Raw genomic sequence first — 20,030 nt, 5'->3', positions numbered from 1 at the left:
AGACAGACAGAATGCATTATAGATAATGCTCTGTCACTATGACCACCACACAAATAGCAACAAGAATGTCCAGCTGCAAAATGTACCGTGGTCATAACATATGACAAGTACTTATATGACTTCACTTAATTCCTTCAGAGCTTAAATTCTCAAATTTCAGGTCAAATAACTTAAGCAAGCTCAAAGAGTTCAATATGTTTTTCAGGCACATGGAAAGTGACCAGCCCAGTCATGTCTGTCTCTCTCCAAAACCACTGCAACAGAATCTATGGCTTCTTCACTGAGTTAGTGAAGCCAAGGATAAAGAACATTCAAACCAGTGACTTGATATCTAGAAACAAAAATAAGTTTGTGCAAGCAAAATTTTCACTTAATGAATAAGAAAATCTACATTTCAATTCACAATGTGATAAGTTGGTAAATTGGGTATAAATCTTCTATTTCATTCCTTTTCATTGTAGATAAGCATTCTTTGAGGGGACTTTATACTTTAGGCAAAGGATGAACTTAGTCAAGAGTAATCAGAAAGATCTCTACTGAGTGCAGGTTGTTGTTGCCTTGTTAGGAAAGTGACTAAACAACTCTACTTGAGTTCTGTTCCTCTTAGCTCATACAGTTGGTTACTGAAGATACGGTTGAATACAGGATGTATATGTATGGCAAGGTATTAATGTCTATATATGATTGTTTCTTACAAATTTGTTTTTCCAGCTTTCCATATGATTCATTGATAATTAGTGTACAGACTTTTTATAAAGTCTCTACTTTTTGGTATTGATTTGATTTGTCAGCATTTTACATAATTTCTTCAACAACTGTGCAAAAGAATGCCAAATTTTGTGGGAGAAGTGTTTTCATAACATACTTTTCTATAAAAATAACAGTCCTTTATTCTCCTATGGAACACAATATCTGCACTTGATTGTAAATGACATTAGAAAATGCTATAGTATTTAGAATGTGTCAGCTCATTGAGAAGTGATTTACAGAAGTGATTTATTGTTTAAATTTGTAGAGGAGTAAAGGCATACAAAGGACTTAAAGTTGCAGTATGTGATCAACAACAACATTCCATCATTTGGAATGCAACCAACAGAGTGAATTAGAAAGTCAAGAAGAAAATGTTTATCTGTATCCTGTGTAGAAAATTACTATTTTGAATTATGAAAGAAGTAGTTTATAATAAATACCTGGATGTAATCTACAGCAAATAAAACCAAGATGATCCAAGATATTTTTTGAGAATAGTAACAATGAAAAATAAACAGCAATTTATTTAGGCCATCATTAAGGGACTAGTCAGTTACACAGGAAAAGCTAATGATATTCACAGGCAATGATTTCCAATAGGGTAAAATTTTTAGCTTTAAAATGGCCAGGAGTGATATATGCATACCCATACTTATAGTATCACAATACATACCAGCTAAACAATGGACGCGATCTATGCGTCCATCAATAGATGAATGGATAATGACAGTGTGGTATTTCACACAATGGAGTACTACTCTGCCATAAAGAAAGATAAACTTGAGTCATGGTAGAAAAATGGATGCAGTTCGAGACCATACTGTTAAGTGAAATAAATCAGATATGCAAACTTAAATATTTCATAGTTCCTCTTACATGAAAAACCCAAAGTATAAATAAAGAGCAAAATAAAAGATAGATAATAGGAAGCTGGGAGATAGATCTTTCTCAAAGGAGAAGATAACCAAGAGATGGAGAGAGAGAAGATGGAGGGAAGGGAAAGATGTTTAATGTAGATGTACCAGTTCTACAGAAGGAATGTGAACATTATGTATTGCGAATATGCACAAAAGTAGGAATGAGATCAGAGATATATGGGAGAGAAGAAAGGGAAAGGGGATTAAAAAAAGAAATTCAGATGTATGATATATTTGTACCAACTCCCTATGAGGAATGTAAACATGTACTAAAACACGTGGCTAGCAAACGTATCTATCTTTTACGTTTACATTTATCATTGGGTGCTTGTACCTGTACATGTTATGGCTTCATACATATCCAGAGGAAATAAAATGATGCACATGTCTGTATTTTTATATGTATGTATTATTTAATACAAATTCAATTTTTTTCCTGACATGGATAGACCTGGATTCTATTAATTCTCACAGGGTGGCTTCAGAACAAGAAACTGTCAGCACCAGTTCCCTGTGTTACTTCTTCCTCTGATTTTGAAAGAAACAGTCAATAAGAAAATCAATATGAATTTGGGAAAATGGTCAACCAATACATTTCTTATGAATATGACTTCCATATGATGATTGCACCATTTATAAAAGGAAAGAGGTATTTTTAGAGAATAACTCTGAAAACCATTTATTATTAAATTAAACCAATTAAACCATTTAAAATCACAAACTAAATTTTTTCCTATTTGCTCTCTGAGTGTGGGCAATCATGGGTATGGTTTTTTGGATTGTAGAGATTTATGCTAAAAATAAATCCAAATTCACAACATCTTATGAGTTCCAAGGTTACATTTTTGACATTTTTTTTTCCGCTCAGGAAGAAGGAAGAAACCATTAGTGAGACAGGCATGGTTGACTGGATTTCCCTGTGAAAGTACTAGCAAGAAAGAGTTAATGGTTCAACATACAAGCTTCTGAGCAAAAAGGATTGGAGTACAGAAGCAGTACTCCTACTCTTTAGCTCTATGATGTGGATGAATTTCTTAATCTCCTTAAACTTCAATTTCTTCATCTCTAATGTCAGGATAGTAATTCCTATCTCACAGAGCTTTCTGAAGATTAAGATGATATATTTAAGGACTCAAAATACTGCCCAGTCCAAAGTTAGTAGTCTATAAATGTTACCATTATCATTATCATTTTTGAGCATCAAAGGAAAGTCTATAGAAAGTGCCTCACCATGGGAAAGCTAGTGAGACCAAACTTTTTCACCAGATTAAGTAACATTAGGTTGTCCACATCAATTCTACCATGGCAAAATTCTTTTTTTTTAATTTTTAATTTTTTTTCTTTCTTAAATTCTTTATTGGTACATTTTAGATATACATTATGTTTACATTTATCATTGGGTGCTTGTACCTGTACATGATGTATCTTGGTTCTTATATTTTTCCCCATTACCTGTTACTGTGGTAAAATTCTGACCAAACGTAAAATATATATTCTTTCCCTAGTCTTAATTTTGTTTTCATATTAAAACAGATACTAAAGCAAATCATATACCTTATCCTTTGTAGTATATATACTGCATTCTTTATATGACATAATTAAGACACACACACACATTCTGATTTCAGATAATTCTCCATAGGAACCTTTTCCTGTAATATTATGGTCTGAGACAATTTGTGCTACTCTTTCACATAAAGGTGAAAAATTACATGTTCTGAAAATATTGAAATTGGTATTTCATTACTTTTTGAAAGGGATATAAAATATATATATTTTTTGAGCAGAAATAAAAGAATATTATTTACTCTTTACATAAGCTTACTCACCAAGCATAAAGTTTTAGAAGTTCATTCTGTATAGAAGTGGAAATAAAATGAGTATACCAAATGAAAATAAAGTGAATATAAATAAAAATTTCAATACATTCATATATATTAAAATAATAAAATATTGACAGAAGTGTGTGTCAGTATCTTCCTGATCTTTGTGTTATTAAGTTTGCCATTTGTTTATCCAATATTCAGCAAAATTTTTTTGAGTCCCTTTTTTTGTGGGAAGTGTAGTGTCAGCCATTTTCTTTCTGCAATAATTAAGTAAAACAAACCAAAAATCTATGACTACTCTAAAGAGCAAAAGTCATTACACCGATTTGTTGACTGTGAAAAGTACGGGACCAAAATCTTATAGTAGGTGTTGGTTTAACTTGGAAAAGTGAGTATCTTCACTGAGATTCTTTATATAGATAACAAGAGGCTTTATTAAAATTCCTAAGTTAATGCACATTCAATTTACAAATGATTAATTCTTAAAAATGTTTTCTGATTTTGTCCTTTCATAATTCCTAATGTTACTGCCAATGAACATCGCTATGAAAATTCATAGACACTTCTTCTAAAGTAAAAGGTTAAGTACCACTTGGAGCTCTCCCGGGTTCTGAAATCAGCCCTCAGGGTTCTCTGTTCAGTTGTGTGATCTTTTGTTCCTACCCTATTTGGCCATACCAAGTAAAGACTCGGAATTTAGATATTACTTTGGAATTACAGAAATATCATTTTAAACAATAAATTCTCCTAAGGCATTAGATTGTTATTAGTTATTTACAGTGAAGGGAATTTAATTCAATCAGATTGCTATCATTCCACTAGTGTGTAAGAGCAATATGGATTTGTAAAATGAATTTTAAGTAAACAATAAATGAATAAAAACTGAACTGTGAATTACTGGAGAAAATAAGGTAGGGCTGATAAAGTTCAGGAAAGAATAATGACTAAGAAATAGGACAAGGAAAAGTATGTGAAGACCGCCAAACATGAACTTGCCAAGGGTCAGCAATTCCGTATTTAGCAAAATAGGAGGGTACTCTTCTCTTTCCCTTCTTGCATTACAACATTACTCTTTGTTTCCAGGAAAACCTAGGCAAAATGTAAAAGTAGCATAATTAGTGCTACATGTTCAGGAGGCTTCAGTTGTTTACTTTGGCAATTTAAACATTTTTATAAATATTAGCTCTTTGGAAGAGTGTGGGGCTAGTTGTAGCTAACCTACATACAGAACACAATATCTTCATATCTATTTATTTATCCATTCCATTCTCACAACAGCTCCAAGAGGTAGGTTCTATTATTAATTCAATTTCATAGAAAGAAAAACATTCAAGGTCACAGACATAGTATAAAGAAGGGCTTGGACTAGAATTCAGGTCTTTTTAACCCAGAAGTCCATAAACTGAGTTACTGTTCTACACTGAATTAAAGAATAGCAATGAAATCATACTTGTTGATTGTCCGATTGACACTTTGAGATTAACAGTTTTTTTCCCTCAACTATTATTTTCTTGATTTTATAAGAAAATAAAGGTTACTTTCCTTTCCTTTTCTCCATAAATGAATGACTTTCCAGATAGCTATTTTTATTTCTCATTTTAGTTTTTTCTTTTTCTTCATTTGTTTGATATACTCGGTCTTATCTAGGCCTCTGTGCTATTTAAGAAGCCAAATAACAACTTAATTTTAAAATGTTTGAGTTTCCCTGTGTGCTACATAGAAATGTGCACCTGATTCATGAGGTTACTGGGATTAGTGAGATGTGGCATCATACAGAATGTTCTCCTCTGGCTTCAGGGGTTCTAAAATACAAGCTATTATTACTAACATTTTTCTCTACAGGAGTTCAGCTCTTTCCACATTTTACCTTGACTCAAAAGTGTTAATGATTAGGCAGTTGCATTCTCAAACTTTGGTTTTAGGTTTTTATGACACAAAGAGAAGCAAAAGTTTCAGAAAAGCATTTGGCCTAGTAAATTTTAGACTAAAATATGATCATGTCATTGTGCTCTTAAAAAAAAACACAAAACCCTCTGTGATCTGGGCCTGGCCTACATCACTAGCTTTATTCTTTGCCACTTTCTCTCTTACTTATTTATACTGAAATGACGATACTTTGCTTTCTAATCTTCAAACATGTTAAGGTTAACCTTGCCTCAGGACCTTTGTACTTGTTATTCCCTTTACTTGGGGAGCTCTTTCTACATTTTTTTGGTTAGCACATTCATTCTTTTTTATCAGCATACATTTGTGATACATAATACATTCACTTCGGGAATAAGATTAATTCTTCAGGAGCCATTTAAAATGTTCCATCCTCATAGCAGCCTTTGTCAAGTGTTTGTCTAAAGCAGAGCACTACTTGGCTCCAGTTATTCTATTACATCTTCTCTTTGTTACATTCTTCATAACAATATTACCACCACTATCTGACATTAAATTGCTTTCTGGTTTACTTCTTTCCCTTCCCAAATGAAAGTTCACTAGGGGCAGGAATCTTGGCAGACTTCATTAGGCTGAAATACAAAGCTCAGGACAGTGTCTGACACATATTAGGTACTTCATGAGCCTCTCATGAGTTTCCTGTTTCATGTGTTGAGGTGGTAGTCAGCCAGACTTCCTGCACTAGGATGAATTTTCTTGTATTTGTCCATGTGGTACATGGTTTTCTAGCATCTTGGATAAAGAGGACCTTTGTGTGGTCAATTGCTAGGAGTGTTCTAGGAGATCACTTTAAGGAAGGTCTTTCTGCCTGGTGTGGTGATACATGCCTATATCCCAGGACTATGGGAGGCTGAAGCAGGTAAATCGCAAGTTCAAGCCTAACCTGGGAAATTTAGGGAAACCCTGTCTGAAAATTTAAAACAATTAAAAAAAAATGTAGCTCAGTGTGAAGACTTTGGATTCAATTATTAGTACTGAAAATAAAATATCTCTAATCAAGGGCCCCAAAACACCTAACCTACCCTTCTTAAAAGTTCAGAGGAATACTAAGACATAATCAGTATCACTGTTTTGCAGAAGAAATACCCACCCCCACTCACTCTCTTACCCCTGTCCCAGGGAATGCACAAAATAATGAAATCATGGAGCAGTACTCTACAAATTGTATATGCCTATTTGTTTGTGATCAGGACAGTTGTTGGTCTTCAGTGACATATCAATTATCTGTTGTTCATCTAGTGTGAGAATTCTGTAACTGACAGATTTAGTACAGTTTCCAGTAAAAGAAACATTATTCTTCATTTCAAAATTTTACTTCACAGCATTTTCTTCTCCCCACATTAAAATCAGCAAGTTTTAATTCACTGGACAAATTGTCTAATAAATAGGGAACCCTACAGAGAGTAAATCAGATACATTAAAGTATGTGTTAGTTACTTTTCTCTCATTGCTGAGACAAAATACCTGACACCCAAAGTTAAAGGGGGGAAGGTTTATTGACTTACAGTTCATAGAGGTTTCAGTATATAATCAACTGGCTCCAAGGCAGGGTGGCAGAGGGGCAATAGTTCATGGTGGCAGAAACAGTAAAAGCAACAAGAGACCTTAACAGTGTCATTCTGCTTCTTTTATCTTATTCAGACTACCAAGATTAGGTTGGTGCCAAACCAATCACTCACATGTAGTGGTTTAGTAATCACATGCCCTTAATCCTAGCATCACACACTCTATATTCACCCACCTCCAAAATAGCCTACGACTACATGTGGCTTTGGGGGGACATCTAGATACAAACCATAGCAAAGTAACACTAGAAAGAATTTTCTCTGAGGAAAACCCTGAAACATCACACCTCAGGAGGCCACCACATAGTCAGTTATCGGTAGAAAAAAACCTCAGGAAAGTACTGCTACACTGAGATGTGAGGGCCATAGATCAGGATCAAAGCTGGGAGATGACAAGTCAGCCAGTCATTGGTCCCATGAAACCCTGCCTCAAAGAGAAAGGAATCTCTTCATTTCAAGCTTTTTCATTTCATTACTTTTGCTTTTGCTAACTTTTCATCATTTGCTTAGTATGAGAGGGCAGTGGATATAATGTTTCAGGAAAGAGAGATAGTTTCTGGATTCCTGTTCATAAGTATAACTAGACAGATATTCTCATGTAGTTAACTTTCTCTGAATTCTGTCTTAAAAGTAAGGATTTTACCCCAGCAAGTTGGGAGGAAACTGTACTAATCATTGCTTAAAAGGAGAAGCAGTTGGTATTAGGACTTCTTAGCACCCATGCTCTGCAGAAAATTTGATATTAAAACAAAGAGAAGATTCCTCACTACATACTCAATTTTGGGGTGTGGAACTAATAATACAGAGATTGGTGACTCATAAAGAAAAATGCTAGTCATGCTTAGAGTCATTGCTCATAAGAAATTGGACATAGGGGCAGGGATTTAGGCACCACGCCTACCTGGCAAGCACAAGGTCCTGTGTTCGATCCCGGTACCAAAAAAAAAAAAAAAAGAAAAGAAAAAAAAAAGAATAAAAAAGAAATTGGACATAATTTGCTATATAGTTATTTTGGAGAAATTAAAGTTCTGAAAGTAATTAGTTTATTTACTCATTGGCTTAAAAAAGGTTATTTCTGTTGCTTTTATCCTTCCCCTTCCTTGAGGAATAAAACATTTCTTGGTATACTAGATGCTGAATTAGCTGTGCACTAGTTAAAAAATTTTAAGGGTATAAAAAAGGTTCTGTATATAAATGAAATTCCCAGATGAGTAGCAGCTGTTATTTATGTTGAGTTTAAGTTGCTCCGGCAACTTCAACCTTATATTTTTATCTCATTTAATTACAGTTTTGAAAATAAAACCATCATCAAGTATACATGCAAGCTATGTGTTTGTTCATCATCTATTTAGATTTTGCTATGAGTGTTTAACTGTGCTCATTTTCACAAAGAAAAATCTGAGATAAGGCTCCCAGTTGTTAGAAATATCATTACTCAAGTCCCTTGCTCTTAAATGCATCTTATGAGAGATGATGTAAGGGAGAGAGAGATCCCCTTTATTTCCCTCTTGGAGTAATTAAAAAAAGCATAAAACCTTTATGATTTTTACATGTACATGAGGATTTTTACAAGAGAGTGGAGTACAAAGAAATGATCAAAGCATGATGCTTTTATTCTTTTTAGAAGAACAACAAATTTGTGAAGGAAGAGGACAAATGAGTATTTGGACTATAGGTGTAAATTCTAGGTATGTAAGAGATACGTGGCAAAATGTAAAAGCTCATGGAAAGTAAGCATTCAGAGAAGCCTAATTACCATTCTCTGGTGATCAAGGCTATTTTCTAGCTTGGTATGTGAAGGACATCCCTCTCAAAGAATCTTTGTGGCTTGCTGCACGTACAATAATACAGGCCAAATGGCCCTTTCTGAAGATACAGTTCCTTAAGTGATTTCAGCTTGAAATAATCAATATACCAATTTGGCATATTTTGAGATGGCACATCTTTTACTCCTTCTATGAGGACTAATAAAGATTCATTCACTACTTACAATATGCCTACTGTAAGCACCTATTATAATGCTGGCTGCATCTTTAGTTACCGGGGATGCATCTTTGACAAAACCAAAGCTTCTCTTTTGAAAGAGCTTAATGTAAATAAAGCAGACAAAATAAGTCATACATGGTGTCTTGCTGGTGGTACACGCCATATAAAAAGGTTATGGAAACAGGACTGAGACTGTTGGTAAGAAAACTTTAAAAGGGAAAATAATAGAAAGTAGAAACTTTAACTCCCCATCCTACTTTTGAGTGTGGGAGGATAAATCACTTTCTTGCTGCCAACTCAATTTCCTTTCCCCCACCCAGACTTCCAAGAAGAGACCAAAGTGGTCCAAATGACGCAGCAGTTTTGGTTTACTTCTATGATTCCTTATTTGTAAATAATATTGATGTTATTTTAGTTCTTTGTAACACCTAAGGAAAATGATAAGTATTTTCACCTTACATTTAAAAGTTTAAAACTGCTACCCAGCAGAACTAAAACAAACTTATGGGTAACCAAAGAAGTGGAAAAGACAACCAAGGAGACACAAAACATCCACTGGTTTCCTAAAAGAAGACACTTATCAAACTAGCATTGTAATAATACATCAGATGGAGTTACTGTTTTCTATCTCAAAAATTCTACAAAGCCAGAGAATTTCCATACATTAATTTATTTAGTCCTCTCAACAAATACCATGATGTGAGTGCAATTATATTCTTTACATACAAGGGAACTGACCCTGAAAAGTGAAACAGCTTTGCTCTCATTGGGCATAAATCATAATGAGAGAATTCTAAACCAAGTTGTCTGACTACAGATAAGCTGAGTACATAATGTTTATGTTCCTGGTGGGAAGTTGGGACATTTACATAACACATTCCCATTCCTGTTTTTGTCCCCTTTCCCTTCCCTTCCTCCACATCCACCCATCTCTTTATCCCTCTGCTTTATTTTTGCACATGTTTGCAGCACATAATGTTTACATTCCTTGTGGGGAATTGGTACACATACATGACACATTCCAATTCCTTTGTTCATCCCCTATCCCTCTCCTCCCTCCATCACCAGATTCTCTTCCTCTTTGAGAAAGATATATCTCTCTACTTCCTATTATCTATCTTTTATTTGGCTCTTTATTTATACTTCGCATTTTTCATATAAGAGATATGCAAGGAGCATCCATTTTCCTACAAAGGACTCAAGTTTAACTTTCTTTATGGCAGAGTAGTACTCCATTGTGTGTAAATACTATATTTTCTTTATCCATTCATCTGTTGATGGACATATAGGCCACTTTCAAGATTTAGCTATTATGAATTGTGCTGCTATAAACACAAGTATGCATGAATCACTGTAATAAGATGTCTTTAACTCTTTCTGGAAAATACCTAGAAGGAAAATAGCTAGTGTTCAAATGGAATTTATAGTTTTAGTCTTTTTTTTTCAGTAATACCATTTATTGACAATGGAATTATACTGAAAAAGAAAATCTTCTGAAGAGTTTGGTTTATTAAGTAAAACATCTCTGTAAAACATAAGTCCAAAAGGTTGTCAGCTATGTCAGTGTAGAAGCCCCTGTACAGACACTGCAGCAGTGATTCAAATCATGCCAAGCAATTGTGTGTGTGGTTTTTGTCTTTAATGCTTGTATCTCAGAATGAACCACATTTTAGCTAGGCTTCATAGAATGGATCTGCTCACAGTCCAGTGTATGAAAGAGTTATTTTTGGTCAATGAATGAGCACTTACCCTTACCTATAAAGGAAGATGACAAATAGTTTATCTTCTGAATATACAACAGTCTCTTCAGTAGTATAGTTCTTTGGTGGAGTTTCTTTCTGGTCCTTGGAGTCTTAGTTTCTTCCTTATGATTTTCAGGAAAAGACAAGGCTAGATGAACCTGGTATTGGAGACCTTGGTGACAGACATCATCTTGAGACCATTTTAACAGTGACTGACTTGTTTGGGAGGTACTAGGCTTGGGTGAGAGCTCTTGACATGAGTTTAAAATGGGACTTTGGGGGTTCTTAGTATCATCATAAGTTGTAATCAGTTGTTTTGTGGTGGATGGACTTTTTAGAGATGGTGTTCTAGGGTTCCATTTGTATTTGCTGGCGTTGCTCCAATTCCATCTTGAAGCATTTTAGTCAAGCTTGCCAGAACCAGAATTAGTTTTTGCCTTTTCTCAACTTTAATCTACACACGATATCCGAAGGCTGAAAGAGTCAGGAAGTTTTGGTTGTCTCACTTTTGATACAGCTTTGGAGGAAGAGGGTGCTTTGGAAACAGCTGAAGCAAAGGGCAACATCTGTAGTCTCGGCCTCTCTTTTTGTATGGCTGTGTGCTGTAATCTTTCCAGTTCCAGTAGATGAGTGATCAAGTGCTCAGTGGAGCTGTCTAGGGGTTCCACTGTTGCTTTCCAATTTTCACATTTTGAGAGGGCCAATTTGTGCAAGTCCAGAGAATCGAAGGGAGGGGGAAGAAAATCAGGATATACAAATGCTTCAGTGGGTTCCTCAGTGACAGGTTCCTCAACACTGTCTATTGTTTCTGGCTTTAAATTCATATCCATCTTAAAATAGCTGAGTAAGGTATCATTTGACTTCTTTTTCTCTGATAAATCACTTTCATCTGTTAAATTTTCTTCCACACTGCTGTTTCTGTATCTCGGATTACAAGCTGGACCAGGTAATGTTTCTTCGTTGTTGTTTTCTGTGGTGGAACATGAATTAATCTGAAGCTTGTTTCTGCCCTTAAGAAAGTCTCCATCAGCATAGGGCCAGCAGAGACCCAGCACCTGTAGTCCATGGTGAGAACCACCTTGCCTATCGACCCGGGTGCTGGCTAAAGAGCAGTTCAGAGTGCAGAGCTGTGTGGAATTACTGGTTACATTAAAGCCAGTTTGTTTCCACTGAAGATTTTTTGAATGCCTTGGTCTCCATGCCACTTTCATTAAAAGGGTAACTCCATAACTGAAATATCCTTTGTTTACTATTCTGTGCTGTTCTGGGAGGATGCACTGACACACTCAGTTCTACCATCAGCTGCACTACCGGAATCTCCAAATAGTTCACCTGCTGTGCTATTCCTTCTGGATGGGAGAGTTTTACTTTCAGGAGCAGGTACTTCTGAATCCAAATTCCAGTGAGATAAATTCTCCTGAGAGATGTTGGGCTCTTCTCCCCATCTTGCCTTAGCTGCTCCTCTGAGTCCCTGAGGTCTTTCTGGGGCCAGGAAAGATGTGGCCAGGATCCTTGCTCTGGTCCTCAGTACCTTCCTGCCTCATCTGCAGCGATCGAGTGCTCTCTTGAGAATGCTTCCTATGAGAAACTGGGAGATGATCTTGTCTCTCCAAACATTACTGAACACTCTGCCTTCCAAAGACAGCTTATCTTGTCCTTGGCACTATGCCCGGGGATGAAGGCAAGGAGTTCAGGAGACACAAGAGCCCTCTGGGGGTGCGTGGAGAGAGGAAGGAAGGGAGGGAGGGAGCTATAGTTTCAGGTTTTTGAGGAATCTCCACACTAATTTTCATAGTGCTTATACTAGCTTACACTCCCACCAAGAGGGTAAAAGGGTTCTTTCTTCACTTCAGCCTCTCTAGAATTTATTATTTGATTTCTTAATGATGGGAATTCTTTTTTGGGGTAAGATGGAATCTAAATGTTTTAATTTGCATTTTTCTAACAGCCAGTGATATTGAGCATTTCTTTGTGCATTTATTGGCCATTTATACTTCTTCTGTGAAGTGTCTGTTCATTTCCTTTGCCCAGTTTTTACTGGGTCTCTTATTTTGATGGGTCTATTTTTTTGAGTTATTTTTATGTTCTAGATAAGAGTCCTCTGACTAAGGGCACTGGCAAAACTTTTTTTCCCATTCTACAGTTTATCTTTTCATTCTATTCATTGTATATTTTGCTGTGTAGAAGTTTTTAAATTTGATATGATCCCATTTGTTGACTCTTGAAACTATTTCCCCATTCTGTAGTTTGTCTCTTCACTCTATTGGTTGTTTGGTTTATTGTGAAGAAGACATTTAATTTTGCATAGTTCTGTTTGTTGATTTTTGATGTTCTTTCCTATGCAATTGGTACTTTCTGTTCAGAAAGTCCTTGCTTATGCTATGACTTCAAGAGTGCTACCTATTTTGGTTTCCAGCAGGTTAAGTGTTCCTAGTTTAACATTTAGTTCTTTGATACATTTTTATTTTAGTTTAGTATACAGTGAGAGATATGGGTCTAGATTCAATCTTCTGCATGTGGATAAGTAGTGTTCCTAAAGCCACTTATTTTTCTATTTTTTATTTTATTGGTACTGGGGATCGAACTTGGGTCCTTGTGCTTGCGAGGCAGGCGGCGGAACCACTGAGCTAAATCCCTGGCAACCTAATGCCACTTATTAAAGAGGTTATCTTTCTTCCAGTGTAGTTTTTGGCCCCATTGTTAGAGATCAAATGATTGACTATACTTGAGGTTGTTCAGCATCCTCTATTCTGTTCCACTGATTCTCGGGTCTGTTCTTGTGCCAGTACCATGCTGTTTTCATATGACTTCAGGTCTGGGATAGTGATGCCTCTAAGTTTGCTCCTTTTACCCAGGATTGCTTTTGTTACTCTGGGTCTCTTTAGGTTATATATGAGTTTTAGGATGGTCTTCTTCAGTTATGTGAAGAATGCTATTGAAATTTTGATTGGGGTTGTGTTAATTTTGGAAGTACAGCCGTTTTCACTACAGTGGTTCTGCCTCCCCAGGAAGAGGGGATATCTTTCCTCTTCCTTTACTTTTAATTTTTTATTTTGTGACATAATAAGCACACAAAAGAAAATGTAGAATTATTGTGTATTATTAAAGAAAAATAAAATGCATATTTGTGACAGTAGCCCACAGTCTGATTGAACCCTACCAGTAACTTTGAAACCCCATCTCTTCTTCTCTGAGTTCACTCTCTACATCTGATTATTCTGTCTGTAATTCTGTATTTTTCTTATATTTTGTTATACATACATTTATACGTAGTAAATACAATGTCTTGAATGGTGTTTGTGTGTGTGTTTTTTTTTTAGAATAACAAAAAATATTTTACTAAAACATAAGATTTACAGAAGTTTCCAGACAAGCCATACAAAATGGTCACAAGCTTTTTTTGAAGAGGGGAATCTACACTTGACAGAAGAGTCATAATGTTATTTGTGAGGGCTGTGATGTTTGTTAATGTTCCCATTTTGGTTCAATCAGCTTGTCTATCTATATCGTCTAAATAAAGTTAGACTTAGCTAGAGAGCCTATTCTAGAGAATTGGTTAGCTGCTTTTTAAGCAATGCAATTACATCACCATAAAAGGGGGGAAAAGGAGTCCATAAAATTTTGAAAATGCTTTTCCCCTCAAAAAATAAAATAAAGAATACCTATACCCCTGCAGCTAACCCTGACAACTTCCTTCATTCACAGTGCTTTATACTTAAACCACGATGGGGGAAATGAACAAAAGCAGAAGGCCACTGCTTTTAAACATTTCACGACAATCCCGATGATACTTTTAGCCTCTGCTCATGCTTTACAACAGTGAATCAGGACAAGACATAGATTTTCTAATGTGCATTTAATCACCAAAGGACTGAAAATGTCTGGGCTTTTATTCTGTAATGTTTCTAAGACCGTGTCCATTAAATGCAAACAAAAAAGGAAGAAGTCTTGGCAGAACAGGAGAAGTGACACAAAGTTGATGATCAGATCGACTTAAATATTATTCATGGCATATAGCCTAGTCCATGCTCTAGCTGTTTCTATGGCTGGGGCTTCATTGGTCTTCCACTGCTCCGCTACATCGTTTGCTAATGGGTCATCTGGATTAGGAGCACTTAACAAAGCCTCTATCCAGAGCAGAACTGTGTGGATCTGCAGTGCTGGGGACCATTTATCTTTCAAAATATCTAAACATATTCTTCCCAATTTGTCTACATTAAGATGATAAATTTTGTTCATGAAACGTACTTTAGGTGCTGCCATTGGGTATTCTTCTGGAAGAAATAGTTCAAGTTTAAAAGTCCCTCCCTCAAAGGGGGAATCCTGGGGACCAGCAATGACCACATGAAAATAACAAGCTTTGCTCTCATCTGGTTCCGCTTTAATGCCAGGAACTGGTTCTGCCAGCAAACGCTGAGTTTCCTTGATGATCCTGTGGGGCAGCCCAGCCATCTTGTCAGATTCCGTCTTCGGCCTCTGGTCAAGTCTCCGGCTCCGCTCGCCTCACGCATGAGTGGAAGTCCCGGGCTCCCTGGTATTTGTGTCTTTAAAAATATAATTATACTATGTATTCCTCTGAAACTTACTATTCATGTTTAACATTATTCTGTGAAATTCAGCCTTGGGAGTTGAATGGCTTAGCATGCATGTGTGACAGCCTGGATCTGATTCTCAACACCAAATAATAATAACAATAACAACAATAGTAATAACAACAACAATAATAATTTCAGCCTCAAAGGGTATAGCGATCATTTTAATCATTTTCATTGTTTTTTAATACTTCTTTGTAGGAATTCACTACAGTGGATAACGCTTTTCATTGTCCACTGATTACTATTTTTTTCCTTTGGATTTGCTATTACAAGCTGAACTGCTATTGAAGACATGCTTCTTGGGCACATTTTCCAATTTCTTTGGTCCAGAGGGTATATGTCTAAGGTAATAAAACACAGGCTTAGATTTTCAAGATCACAAGAGAGTCAGATGTTTAGTAAAGTGGTTGGGCAATTTTTAATCCCATCACCCTAAATGAGAATTCCTTTTGCTCCTCACCAACAAATATTTTACCTTTTTCAATCTAATCTATAGAATGGTAGTGCATGATTTCTGATTTTCAAGTCTTTGATTACTAAAAGGTTGTTTTTTCATATGTTTATGGGCCACTCACATTTCATCATATAGAAAATGCTAGTCTTTTACTCTGTCATCTACTGGAAGTTTGTCTTTTACTGACTCATTAGAGTTTGTTTATATATTTGAACTCTTTATATATTCTGTCTTTGTTAGTTACAGTTTTACAAATATCATTTCCTGGTATATGACTCCCCCTACCCTTCCTGATATTTGAGGGATGTAAGCTCCAGGAATATATCAATCTTTTCTTAATGGTTAATTTTTTCAATTTCTTACTTTAAAAACCTTTTTATCTCACAATCATAAAGCAATTCTCCTGTATTATTTTTCTAAAAGTATTGAAGTTTTGTTATTTTCAATTAAGACAAAGTCTTGCTCATAATCACAGCATCACACTCCTAGATTGGCTGTAGTCAATTTTTTTTGGTACCAGGGATCGAACTCAGGACCTTATGCTTCTGAGGCAGGTGGCGGCACCACTGAGCCAAATCTCCAGCCCAGTTGCAGTTAATTTTTGTTATTGGTGGTATTTTATTCTGTAAAGTTTGACTGATTTAGTGACTATTAAACCTTGGTTCCTAGGAGAAATGTGGGGATCAGGTCCCGTGAGTCTATGGTCACACACTTCTATCAGATGATCAATGTCTAATCTGGCTTTATTTGTGTTTCTGGTTGAACATATCTTAATATATAATTTTGGTTCATTAACATTAGACTCCTGGCCACAGCAATATAACTTGTACTTTCATGAAACTTATCCAACACACACACAGCTTTCAGGTGCTGAGAGACACTACACAGTACTACTGCTTTGGACTATTTTGAAAAGTGAAATCACTACCAAAAAGCACAAAAGTGCAGAAAATGTGATGCTAGATAGACTGCAAAAAGGAAAATTATTTATAGTATGGGAGCTGAAACAAGAAGGTAGAGTGTTGCCTCATTCCCTCTCAGCTGGGAAAAGAATGTCAGGTGATACAAAATAATTTGCTGTGCTGCATATGCCCACAAATGACAAGGGCTGTGAGCATTGACTTGAGAGAGATAAATCTGAAGGAAGTCAGCTCAGGGATGTAGACACTCAATTTCATTTTTAAATGTCTGATATCTCACCCTGAGTCAGGTGACACCAGAAATAACTGTATTCTCTTAGGGCATTTTAGGTAAAATTGTGATTCTAAAGAAGAATATGGTAATGATAATAGTAGGGATAACAATAGCAGCAAAGAAATTAGAAGTAGTAATTATAGAGGGTAGCAGCTAGAACAATGATGAAATGCTTTCTTATTTTTTAAGTACTTATTCTGAACAAATTTAAAAAGAGCAGAGTTTTTACTCCTAATAACTCCTGACAATGAAAACATCTCTCTGAAGTAGATACAGATGGCATTATTAACTTTAATGTATAGCAAAAAACTGAAACTCATAAAAGTTAAGAGATTTGTTCAAAGTTAAAACTTTAGTAGGATAAGAATCAAACCACTTGTTTTTAAAGGACACTGCAAACTCTTTGAGGGCAAAAATTACCTCTCGTATTTCTCAGTCTTCCAAATTCTATCTTAGTACTCTGATATCCCATATTTCCTCTCGACCATAATGATGATGAAAGCCGCGCTATATTGATTTGAATAGCAGAAATGTGGTATTTCAAAATAAGAACCCATATCACTATAACGTTCTTCTTTTTTCCTTGAAGAATATCTTCATCATTTTACCAAATTCATAATAAGTGACAAAAATTATCTTACAAAATTGAATAGTATGCCTGGAGCAATATGTGAGATGACAAAGATTAAGCTACTTGGTTCAGCTGCATTATTAATATTGCTCTTCCTGATTAGTGTTAATTGGAATATTTTAATTGATGTAATGTTTTACTGCCTTCACAGCTTGAGTGAGTTGAAGTGCAGAGAACGATTTTTCAACAATGAAATCTAACAAAAACTATCCCAAACTTAGTAAGCTTTATATGAACATATTGTGACAGACATCACAAACTCAATGAACTAGAAAATGGACTAAAACTCATGCTCATTTGGTTAATTCTCTTAACATATGTTTACAGAGCACCTGCTCTAGGGTCTTGGGATGTAATGATGAGCAAGGCAGAAAAATATCCCTTTCTTTGTGGATCCTAAAAGTAAATGACATAGTACATTAGTAGGTAAAACAGTTATGGGGGATATCAACAGGATAAGAGGAATTGGGGGCAATTAGAATAGGAAGGAAAGCTGGAATTTTAAATAATGGACTTGGCAATTTTGAAGGGTGTGGTGCCATGTGAGCAAAGATTTGAGGTGAGGCATTTAGCCAGGTGAGATTTTAGGGAAAAGTCAGTAGAGATAAGAAAAGGTTTTTAAAGGCAGGATCCAAGGAATATTTGAGGAACATGAAAGAGGCCAGCTTGGCTGGAGTGGAATAAATGAGAGAGAGAGAGAGAGAGAATTAAGAGAGGGAGGCAGGGGTTTACTGGGGTAGGGAAGGTGGGCAGCCATGTGGCACCTTGCGGACACCTACAAGATTTCTGGCTCTTGCTGAGTGAATGTGCAAGATATTACAGATTTCTAAATAGAGAAGTGACATAGACTGACTTATGGCTTTGTGGTCATTCAACTCAATTCTCCTCAGCTGAATGATTGACTATTACATGCCAGATAGAGTGCTAAAACACAAAACATGAAAAGATAAGATATTGCCCTACCTTTGGAGATCACTGATCTTGTAGGGAGATGTTGAGAATTATCTGATTTAAAACAGTTAAGGACAAGAAGTTTAACAGGGATGTAAACAAAATGCTATGGAATTACAAAGAAAAATGCAAATTATTATTTTACAGAAAAAAAATAACAATGTACATAGCATGCAGTCTTGACCTGGAAAAATGAAGATTTCTACAGAATAAATAATAGAAAAATAGAATGCCAGGGTAAGAGACAAGATCACAATCACAATCAAGAGACATTAAAAGTAGGCATTGTGGTCACCAAATGGTCAGAAAGTGTCTGCACAAAAGTAAAAAACACAAACCTAGAGATGCAGGAGTTATAATGCAGTCATTATTAACATCCTAGGATTTTACATTGTTTTCCACAGAATAATCTTACCAACTACAAATGATTTGAAGTCACCTTAAAATATTTTATAGTTATGTTGCAAAAGGTTACAAACTGTATTGATCTCTTATTCAGTGACTATTGCAAAAATAATTGTTCAGAAAAGAGAATTGTTTAACATATCTCCTAACCTTATTTGAGCACTCAGTATTTTGGAGCTGCCTTCATCACCATTCTGTAAAATGAAATTGCCCAGGTCCAGGCAAAACTCCTGAAATCAACAAAGGCTACTGTGACAACTGGAGTATGGAGTGGGGTGAGGTGTGTACCTGCACAACAGCGTGTGGATTTTGGAAAGCTGACTCTTAATTTAAGGAATGGTATGAAGATAGGACCACCACAGTGGGACTGCAGCAACAGGAGAGAATGAAGCTAAAAATAAATGCAAACTTAGTTTCTACACTTTTCTTAATCTCTCTTCAAGAAAACTTTAAAGAACACAAGATCTTATGTAAGGACTTAAGCAATTAACATTTCTTCTGATAAGTCTCAAAGAAAGAATCTGAAACACAATGTGAACTGGTAATATGAATTCATCTTTATTCAGAACAGTGATACTAGCCTAAATTAGATTTCATTGAATTAATGTAGCTGTGAGAAAACATAGGGGTATATTTAGCTTGTGTATTAAGCATGATTTTATTTTTAGATTCCAGCTTTTCAATTTCATTTTTTCCTCATAAAATAAGTGCATTTTAATAAGCATACTATAGAATTAAAGACATATTTAAAACTGAATTTTATTAACTGGTATTTTTAGGTTAGAGGATGCCAAAAGATTTCTGCTTTACTGTATTTAAGGTACCTCAATTTCATGTTAGGTATACTGGTGATTTCTTCACTTATGTTTTGGAGTCCAGAAAATCTTTGGATATAATCCTTTAAGGCACATCTCTCAGCAGTTCCATTTTAGTAAGAACTGCAATGATGAAGGAAGTAAAGGCTACAAACTTCAGTTTGTTCAAGTTATAGTATCACTTGAATCCCCAAGTTTTTGGTCCAAAACCAAGTACAAAACCTACTCGAGTGTTTGGACTTAGTGTACAAGAAC

General features: G+C 35.6%; 1 protein-coding gene and 2 pseudogenes across 11 annotated transcripts in view; all 3 read right to left on the bottom strand.

Annotated features, from left to right (window-relative positions):
* Positions 1-20,030, bottom strand: part of Cntn4 (contactin 4) — a 955,384-nt gene that overhangs the window by 272,200 nt on the left and 663,154 nt on the right. The gene's annotated exons all lie outside the window — the stretch shown is intronic.
* LOC106010144 (protein FAM217A-like) lies at positions 10,521-14,208 on the bottom strand (annotated as a pseudogene).
* LOC101700196 (ubiquitin-conjugating enzyme E2 N pseudogene) lies at positions 14,570-16,716 on the bottom strand (annotated as a pseudogene).

This window comes from Heterocephalus glaber, unplaced genomic scaffold, assembly GCF_053883595.1.
Source record: "Heterocephalus glaber isolate CG9 unplaced genomic scaffold, H.glaber_assembly_v1.0 deba00001472, whole genome shotgun sequence".
Taxonomy (NCBI): Eukaryota; Metazoa; Chordata; class Mammalia; order Rodentia; family Bathyergidae; genus Heterocephalus; species Heterocephalus glaber.
Note: the sequence above shows the minus strand (reverse complement) of the source record. Positions and strands in the feature narration are given on the sequence as shown.